The sequence below is a fragment of the Myotis nattereri genome (assembly GCF_964212035.1).
Source record: "Myotis nattereri genome assembly, chromosome: 3".
NCBI lineage: Eukaryota > Metazoa > Chordata > Mammalia > Chiroptera > Vespertilionidae > Myotis > Myotis nattereri.
In genome coordinates, this window is record NC_138077.1 from 78,981,292 (window position 1) to 78,991,929 (window position 10,638).

General features: G+C 39.7%; 1 pseudogene across 1 annotated transcript; it reads right to left on the minus strand.

Annotated features, from left to right (window-relative positions):
• Positions 1 to 7,428: 7,428 nt before the first annotated feature.
• LOC308514970 (small ribosomal subunit protein uS2-like) lies at positions 7,429 to 8,286 on the minus strand (annotated as a pseudogene). The gene has a single exon. The product of its transcript is annotated as a small ribosomal subunit protein uS2-like (transcript).
• Between the last annotated feature and the right edge of the window lie 2,352 nt (positions 8,287 to 10,638).

Here is a 10,638-nt window from a genome sequence, read left to right on the forward strand (position 1 = left end):
TTGAAAGAAAAACAAAAAAAAAACCTGGAATTCTACATCTAGCAAATACATTCTTTAAAATTAAAATAAATCAGACAAAAAAGAAACTGAGAAAATTCATTAGTAGCAGGTCTGTTATGAGAAATGTTAAAGGAATTTCACCAGGCAAGGGGAAAATAATACAAAATGACAAGTAAAATATACAAAAAAAGAAAGATTGCCAGAAATACCAAATAAATTAATAAAGGACATTTTTTTCTAATTTATAAATTTCTTTAAAAGATAACTGTTTAAAGAAAATGCAGATGACCCTTGAACATCACGGGTTTGAACATGGGCTCACGTATACCTGGAATTTTTTCAATTGGCCCATGCAGTTCAAATCAGTGTTGTTCAAGGGTCAACTCCATGGTTGGGAATCCATGTATGCTAACTACAGTTCTGTGGATTTTCAACTGCACAGGAGGTTGGTGCTCTTAACCCATATCTTGTTCAAGGGTCAACTATATAATGCATTGAACAAAGTGGTACAGTTAATAAGCCAATAGAGAAAAAAATTCATCTTCAATTTAAAATATTCAATTAATGTATAAAAAGTAAGAAAAGAGAAAAATAAAAATGAAACAACTATAAAACAAATATAATGTAGTATATTTAAGCCCAAATGTATCAATAACTAAATTAAATGCAAATGGTCTACATTTCATTAAAAGGCACAGGTTGCCAGATGATAAAAAAGCAAGATCCAATGATATACTGTTCCTAATAAACTATGTTAAATATTTCAAGAAGCAAATTAGTAGTAAAAGGATGGATTACTGGTAAATACATACCATGCAAGCACTAAGTAAAAAATAACTGGCATGGTTATATTAAAATCAGAAAAAGTAGATTTCAAAATAAGGAATATTACTAGAATAAAGAGTTATATTTAATCATTAGAAAGGACCATTCCTCAAAAAACTATTAACCAAAGACCTTATATGCATATATGCATTACTTATGGACACAGACAATAGGATGGTAAAGACCTGGGGTGAGTAATCAAATAGAGGGAAGCAATATATATATATACTAGAGGCCCAGTGCACAAAAATTTGTGCACTCTGGTGGGGGGAGGGGACCCTTCAGGAGATAACGACCTGTTGGCTTAGGCCTGCTCCCGGGTGGCAGAGGGCAGGCCCAATCCCTAGGTGCCTGCCCTGCAGCCCCTGGTCGGGCTCAGAGCAGGGCCGATTGGGGAGTTGGGGCGCCTCCCCCTCTCATGCACAGAGTAGGGCGGATAGGGAGGTTGCGATGCCACCCTCAGTCATGCTCAGGGTAGGGCCGATTGGGGGTTTGGGGCACCGCCCCCTGTCACACTCAAGGCAGTGTCGATGGGGAGGTTGCGGCGCCACCCCCTGTCACGCACAGAGCAGGGCCAATCAGGGGGTTGGGGCGCTGCCACCTGTCACTCATAGAGCAGGGCCCATCAGGGGGTTGGGGAGCTCCCCACTGTCACGCACAGAGCAGGGCTGATCAGGGGGTTGAGGAGCTCCCCCCTGTCACTCACAGAGTAGGGACGATAGGGGAGTTGGGGCACCGCCCACTGTCACACACAGAGCAGGGCGGATCAGGGGGTTGGGGCGCTGCACCCTGTCACACTCAGGGCAAGGCCGATGGGGAGGTTATGGCTCTACCCCGTCACACACAGAGCAGGGCCCGGGGGGGGGGGCGGTTGGGGTGCTGCACCCTGTCACAAACAGAGCAGGGCCGATCAGGGTGTTGGAGCACCACACCCTGTCACACACAGAGCCGCAGGGCGATCAGGACGTTGGGGAGCTCCCCCCTATCAGGCACAGAGCAGGGCTGATCAGGGGGTTGGGGCACCTTCCCCTGTCACGAACAGAGCAGGGCAGATAGGAAAGTTGTGGCCCCGTCCCCTGTCACACACAGAGCCGCAGAGTGATCAGGGGGTTTGGGCGCTGCCCCCTGTCACACTGATCCCGGTGCCGGGAGGCCTTGCGGCTCCGCTGATCTCAGTGCTGGGAGGCATATTACCCTTTTACTATATAGGATAGAGGCCTGGTGCATGGGTGGGGCTGGCTGGTTTGCCCTGAAGGGTGCCCTGGATCAGGGTGGGGGTCCCGCTTGAGTGCCTGGCCAGCCTGGTTGAGGGGATGATGGCTGTTTGCAGCTGGTCACACCCCCTTCAGAGTGGGGGTCCCCACTGGGGTGCCTGGCCAGTCTGGGTGAGGGGCTCAGGGCTGTTTTCAGGTTGGCGGGTGACTGAAGCTCCCAACTGCTCCTTTTTCTCTTTTTTTTTTAATTCTGGGCCAGCTTTAGCTCTGAGGCTTGGCTCCAGCTCTTAGGCCTGGCTGCTAAAAGCAGGTATTTGGTTTGTTTGGGTTCTATAATCGAAACACTGTTTCAACTCCAGCTCTGAGATCCCGGTTGGCTGAAAGCAGGTTTCTGGGGTTTTGTTTAGCTTCTATATTTGTAACAATGTTTGAAACTGCAAGCTCAGAGGCCAGCAGCGGCAGGCGGGGAACATTAGCTTCCTCCGTCACTGAAGCAAGCAAGTCTCATGGTCGCTTCTAGCTGCCTGGCTGCCAGCCGCCATCTTGGCTGGCAGTTAATTTGCATATCGCCCTGATTAGCCCATGGGAAGGGTTGCGGATGTATGGCTAATTACCGTGTTTCTCTTTTATTAGATAGGATATCCCTTTTAATTGCACACCAAGATAGACTATACCTGGACCATACAAAAAGTCTTACTAAAATGAGAAGACTGAAAAGTTATATAATATATTCTCTGACTAAAATGTAATTGAATTAGAAATTAACACTAGAAAATTATAAAAAATATTTAATGTTGTTAAAATTCAAAATGTTTCATAAATTAAAGAAAAAATCATAAAGGAAATCAGAAAATATTTTGAAGTAAGTTAAATGAAAACACAACATATCAAAATCAGTGAGTTATGATTAGTTTTTTAGATTAACTTATTACTTTTGATGTTTATATTATAAAATAAACAGTCTAAAATTAATAATATATGCCCTAAGAATTTATAAAACTTATATTTTAAAAGAGCAAATTAAACTCACATTTAGTAGAAGAAAGAAAGATAGGAGCAAAAATGAATAAAATAAAACATTTTCTTAAAAAACAATAAAACTAAAAAATCAATAAAGTTAATTAATTCTCGTTTTAAGGAAAGGAGAAGATACAAAGTATCACTATTATGATTAAAAGAAGAGACATCACTACAGATAATACAGATATTAAAAGGATAATAAAAGAATAGTATAGCAGGGGTGGGCAAACTTTTTGACTTGAGGGCCACAATGGGTTCTTAAACTGGACCGGAGGGCCGGAACAAAAGCATGGATGGAGTGTTTGTGTGAACTAATACATGTTAACACTGCTGGTGAAGGAGTGGAGGGGAGAGCAAGGGAACCCTCTGCTCTTTCGGCTCCGCGGGCCGGATAGGCCCCCGGGCCGTAGTTTGCCCATGGCTGGTATAGACAATTCAGTGCCAAAAAAAAAAAATGCAACCACTAGAATAAAATGAAAAAATGATAGATACAAACTCAAATAACAAAGCCAAGAAAAAGAACCAAGATAAAGAAACTAAATTTGTAACTCAAAATGTATCCATCAAGAAACCTGGTAGGAAGATTATTTTACTAGTAAATTCTACCAATTATTTATGAAGAAATAAAACCAGTCTCACACAAACTTAAAAAAAAGAGGAGGAAGGAATTCTTACCAACTCATTTTCTATAGAGACATTGTAAGAAAATAAAAACTACAGAGCAATAGCTCTTATGAAGATAGATTCAAAATTTCTTTAAACATATTAGATAATCAGATCTAGTCCTATATAATAAAAGCGTAGTATGCAAATTGTCCCCTTGACCGAGAGTTGTCCAGGAGTTCAACCAGGGGTTGGGGCCAGCCAGGGGAAGGGAGGGAGTACCCGGCCAACAGCAGCAGCCACTAGGGACCCTACCAGTGCACAAATTTTGCACTTCTAGTAATGTATAAAAAAGGATAATATAGCATAACCAAGTGGGGATTATCCCAGGAAACCCATATTGCTTTCACATGTGAAAATTAATATACCATCACATTAATAGAATAAGGTAAAAATAATGTAACTATTTCAATAGAACCAGGATAAACATTTGATAAAATTTAATACCCATTCTTAAGTAAAAATTTAGGACACTATAAATAGTAGAAAAAATAACTGCACCAAGACTAGAGTCCCTCCTATATCCATGGAATGCTCTTTTCTATGTCTAAATTTTTCTTTCATCTGATAATATTACTGGCACCTGAAATAAAAAATATCAAAAATAAAACATAATTTCCAGATTAATCTATTATGTACAAGTTGTAATGATAAAAATTAACAAACCCTAGATATAATAATTAATTATATTCAGTAAATTCCATTTGAAATTCTTCACTCTCAGCTTCTAGTTTCTGAGTTGTTCTATTCAGAATTCAAGAATCATTTGAGCTGTATTCTCCTTCTCAGAAGTACACTCCAGATACCTTTTATTACTCAAATTAATAGCCCTAGGGATTAACCTACAAAGTTTTCCTTGATTGTCTGAATGATTTTGTTTGACATATATAAAGTTATACTCTTGACTGGAATGCTCTCTCTTCCTTTTTCTATATACAGGAATTTACAAACTTTTTCTGGAAAAGTCCAGATAGGAAATGATTTAAGTTTTGCAAGCCAGAGTGTCTCTGTTGCAAATATTCAATCCTGCTACTTCAGTGTGAAAGCAGTCATATTATACATGAGGAAATGAGTGTGGCTGTGTTTGCAATTAAACTTTGTTTATAAAAACAAGCACTGACCTGTATTAGGCCCATGGCCATAGCTTACTGACTTTGCTCTCTAATATCTTTTCCCTAATTTAAAAGATTGTTCAAACATATTTTACAGTTAGGAATGGGAGGATCCAACCATCTTGCTTACTCTCTAATATTTGCAGTCATTATAGAAGAATAGATGAATAAGACTTTTAAATAAAAGTATTTGGGGGAATACTAAGCAATGTTATCTGGTCCTGGCCACTGTGGCTCAGTTGGTTAGAATGTCCTCCTATGCACTGAATGTCACCAGTTCGATTCCCAGTCAAGGCGTGTACCTGGGTTGCTAGTTCCATCCCTGGAGCATGATGAGGGGGCAGCCATTCAATGAAACATTAATGTTTCTCTATCTCTGTCTCCCTTCTTCTCTGTCTAAAATCAATTAAAATATATTTAAAAAAAATAAATGTTGTCTGTATATTTGACTTCTCCCTGCTATTAGAATTAAATTACTCAGGAATAGACCTCCAAGTCTCCCATTTCTATGGACACAAAAGAAGAACAAAAAAAGATTAAGATCATAATAACCAAAATGATATTAATGTAAACTTCTTAAGAAGTATTAATTAGTGCTTGAAAAAATCCAGCAAAGCTCTGGCTGGTGTTCTCAGTGGTTAGAGTGTCAGTCTCTGCATAGAAGGGTTCCGTGTACAAGTCCCAGTCAAGAGCATCTACCTGAGTTGCAGGTTCAATCCCTGGCCCTAGTCAGCATGATTGGGAGGCAATCAATTGATGTGTCTCTCTCACATCAATGTTTTTCTCTCTTTCTCTTTCTTCCTCCCTCCCTTCCACTCTAAAAGTCAATGGGGGGAAAAAAAATCTCAGCAAAACCAAAACCAGTTTGGCTCAGTGGATAGAGCGTCGGCCTGCAGACTGAAGGGTCCCAGGTTCGATTCCAGTCAAGGGCATGTACCTTGGTTGTGGGCACATCCGCAGTAGGGAGTGTGCAGGAGGCAGCTGATCGATGTTTCTCTCTCATCGATGTTTCTAACTCTCTATCTCTCTCCCTTTCTCTCTGTAAAAAATCAATAAAATATATTTTTAAAAAAATCTCAGCAAAGAGAGGGGCATCCACTTTAAACCTTTGCTTGATTCGTTTTTGGAGTGATCAGGTAGTTTGTAGAATAGCCAAGGGAAGAATAGATGTCCATGTGGTATTAATCATTTCCTCGGTTCCTAAGACTGAATGAATGGACACAATGCAAATGAAAACCTAACATACAGTAAGTGCATGGGTTTTAGTGTTTGGTACAGATATATATTTACACTTACTTGAGCAACTTGGTTAGAACTGCAATAAAGAATTAATCCAAGAACAAATACCAGGATTGAGCCTCATCACAAATGCTTTTAATTAAGAGTTTGTTTTTAAATGTTAGCTAAATACTTCCACAGCATTCCATTCACCCTAATAATCCATTGACAAGCTCTCTTGATCTAGGTCCAGTGTATTTTCATCAGTGAAATAAATCTTGTTCCAGCCACCAAAGTGATTATATTATTATAGTTCCCTAGGTTTTAACACTTAGCATATATAAATGTAGAGTCACACATCTCCGCCCTACTGGAGAGCACTGGCTCACATTGCCTAAGAGAATTCTGGCTTAGTTTGGCTTATTTTGAAATCATGTGGATTGAACTCTTACACCTGCGTTCTCATACTAAGGCCTCCATGCAATGTGGGTCATTACCATTCCCTTTAACCATGATTGTGTTGGGGTAGTAGGTAAGCTCTCCCATAAAACATTGTCCAGTTTATCATATCCTCAGCGGAATCAAATGGTTATATTGACTGTAAAGTATCATCAACACAGGCAGGCAGAAAACTATTTCTACTACCTCTAAGTGTTCCACCTAACTCTCCTTTGTTAACAATTCTTGGATACTTTGGGATATGTTCTTAAAACATGTGGAGTTTATTTCTGTATTCTCAGTGCCTAGTGCAAACATGAATCTGTTTAATAAGTAACAGTGAACTCAAAATTAAAAAGTAAAAAGTTCTTTACAAGAATTTGCATTCCATTTCTCAAGTGTACTCTATTTTACCATTCTAACAAGATTAATTAGAAAAATGTTAGCTAAACTTTCCATACTCCCTTGCTTTTTGATCAACCAATTTAGTATGGTTAGGGTAGAATTTTTAAAATTAGATATGAAAACATTACTTTTAATTTCCACTACTAAGGAAAAAGGGGCCTAGAAGAAAGGGAGCATATAGTTTCCTTTATTATTATTATTATTATTATTGTTGTTGTTGTTGTTTAAAGTATTACATATGTCCCCTTTTTCCCACCCCCGAGGGCAAGCCCCACTCCCCCAGTGTCTGTGTCCATTGGTTATGCTAATATGCATGCTCACATGCATACAAGTCCTTTGGTTAATCTCTAAACCTCTCCCCCCACCCCTACCCCCTGCCCCTTGTCTCTCTTGTCTCTGGATCTATATATATATATATATATATATATATATATATATATATATATATTTATTTATTTATTTTTTACTTTTAGAAACTGTTTATTTTCAATCGACCTTATTTCTGTTCTGTTAAGAATTTGTGGAAGAACAGCTTAGGACCACTCAGTGGTTGTTCCTACCCATTCAGTAGCCTGAGCAGTGGGGGGTGCAGACCAGTCTTCAGTAGGAAACTGCTGAATGGGTACAGAGGGCACCTGCACGCCTTCAGACCAGTCTGCAACCTCAGGATGAGCAGCAGTGGACTCAGGAGCAGGAGCAGTCCATTCACCCTGAAATTCCTCCTTGGTCACAGCCTTTTCAGCAGCGGCCTGCTCTTCCTTTTCAATCTCTTCAGGATCTCTGTAGAAGTAAAGATCAGGCATGACTTCCCACAGGTGTTCACGGGAGATGGTGCCACGCATGCGTAGTACTTCCCCAGCCAGCATCCACCACATCAGACCCACTGAGTGAGCCCCCTGGTTGCAAGAGATGGCAATGTCCACAAAGCGCAGAGGAGAGTCTGTGATACGCAGAGCAATGGTGGGCAGGTTAACATAAGACGCCTCTGTGAGAGGCTGGTGGTCAGCCCTGGGATCAGTAACCACCAGAAGTCTTGGCTCCCGGAAGGCTGCCTGCATCTGGTTGGTGAAGGTTCCAGGAGTGAAGCGGCCGGCAATAGGAGTGGCTCCAGTGGCAGCAGCAAACTTCAGCACAGCTCGCTGGGCAGTATTCCTGGACTATGTGACACTGACGTCAGCTGGGTTTTCGATGGCAACAATGGCACGAGCTGCCAGCAGATGCTTCTCCCAGGTTCTCTTCAGATTGGTGATGTAGATGCCATCACTTTTCCTTTTGTAGATGTACTGTTCCATTTGGAAGTCAAGGTTGGTGCCACTTAAGTGGGTTACTGCTGCAAAAAATTTGAGGACATCCTCCTCCTTCATTTGCAGGACACTGAGGGCTCCGGACATTGTGAAAAGTTTCCGTTAAGTTACCAGGGAACCTAGAACAGTGGTTCTCAACCTTGGCTGCATATTAGAATCACCTGGGAATCTTTTTTAAATCCTGATTTCTGGGCCTCATCCTCCGGAAATTCTGTTTCTTTGTTATGGGGTGGGGCCACAACATTAGTAACAAAGAAACAGATTTTTTATAGCAGCATAGTATTCCATTGTGTAGATGTACCACAGTTTTTTTAATCCACTCATCTGCTGATGGGCACTTAGGCTGTTTCCAAATCTTAGCTATTGTAAATTGTGCTGCTATGAACATAGGGGTGAATATATACTTTCTGATTGGTGTTTCTAGTTTCTTGGGATATATTCCTAGAAATGGGATTACTGAGCCAAATGAGAGTTTCATTTTTAACTTTTTGAGGAAACTCCATACTGTTTTCCTCGGTGGCTGTACCAGTCTGCATTCCCACCAGCAGTGCATGAGGGTTCCTTTTTCTCCACATCCTTGACAGCAGTTTTTTGTTTGATAATAGCCATTCTGACAGATGTGAGATGATACCGCATTGTCGTTTTGATTTACATCTCTCAAATGATTAATGACTTTGAGCATGTTTTCACATGTCTCTCAGCCTTCTGTATGTCCTCTTTGGAAAAGTGTCTATTTAGGTCCTTTGCCCATTTTTTTGATTGGATTGTTTATCTTCCCTATGTAAAGTTGTATGAGTTCCCTGTAAATATTGGAGATTAAACCCTCATTTGAAGTAGCATTGGCACATATGTTCTCCCATGCAGTGGTCTTTCTTATTGTTTTGTTGATGGTTTCTTTTGCTGTGCAGAAGCTTTTTATTTTGTTGTAGTCACATTTCTTTATTTTCTCCTTAGTTTCCATTGCCCTAGGAGTTGTATCTGTGAAGATATTGCTATGACATATGTCTGATATTTTCCTGTCTTACATTTAAGTCCTTTATCCATTTTGAGTTTATTTTTGTGTATGGTATAAGTCGGTGGTCTAGTTTAATTTTTTTTTTTTGCATGTATCTGACTAAATTTTCAAGCACCATTTATTGAAGACACCGTCTTGATTCCATTTTATGCTCTTGACTCCTTTGTCAAATATTAATTGAGCATTATGGCTTGGGTCAATTTCTGGATTCTCTGTTCTGTTCCATTGGTCTATATGTCTGTTCTTGTGCCAGTACCAGACAGTTTTGAGAACTGTGGCTGTGTAATACAGCTTGATATTTGGTATTGTGATCCCTCCAACTTTGGTCGTCTTTTTCAGGGTTGCTGTGGCTATTCGGGGTCTTGTTTTATTCCAGATGAATTTTTGGACAGTTTGTTCTAGGTCTGTGAAATATGCCGTTGGTATTTTAATGGGGATTGCGTTGAATCTATAAATTGCTTTGGGTAGTATGGACATTTTAATGACGCTGATTCTTATAATCCATGAACCTGGTATGTTCTTCCATCTGTTTATGTCTTCCTCTATCTCTTTTTTCAACGTCCTGTAGTTTTCTGAGTACAGGTCTTTTACCTTCTTAGTTAAGTTTATTCCTAGGTATCTTAACTTTTTTGGTGCAATGGTAAACGGGATTTTTTTTTTTAGTGTCTCTTTCTGTGAGTTCATTGTTGGTGTATAAAAAAGCCATAGATTTCTGGGTGTTAATTTTGTATACTGATACATTGCCTAATTCATTTATTAAGTCTAGTAATTTTTTGATGGAGTCTTTGGGGTTTTCCATGTACAGTATCAAGTCATCTGTGAATAATGACAGTTTTACTTCTTCTTTTCCAATTTGGATGTCTTTTATTTCTTCTTGTCTGATGTTCTGGCTAGCACTTCCAGTTCTATATCGAACAGGAATGGTGAAAGTGGGCATCCCTGTCTTGTTCCTGTTCTCAGGAAAAATGAATTTAGTTTTTGCCCATTGAATATGATGTTGGCTGTAGGTTTGTCATATATGGCTTTTATTATGTTGAGGTGCAATCCCTCTATTCCCACTTTGCTGGGTGTTTTTATCAAGAAAGGGTATTTTTCAAATGCTTTTTCTGCATCAATTGATATGATTATGGGATTTTTGTCTCTCAATTTGTTTATGTGATGTATCAGATTTATTGATTTGTGGATATTGTACCATCCTTGCATCCCTGGAATAAATCCCACTTGGTCATGGTGTATGATCTTTCTAATGTAATACTGAATCTGATTTGCTAGAATTTTGTTGAGGATTTTAGCATCTATGTTCATCAAGGATATTGACCAATAGTTCTCTTTCTTTGTGGTGTCTTTATCTGGTTTTGGAACTAGGGTAATGCTTGCTGCATAAAAAAAGCTTGGACTTGTGCCTTCCTCTTGAATTTTTTGAA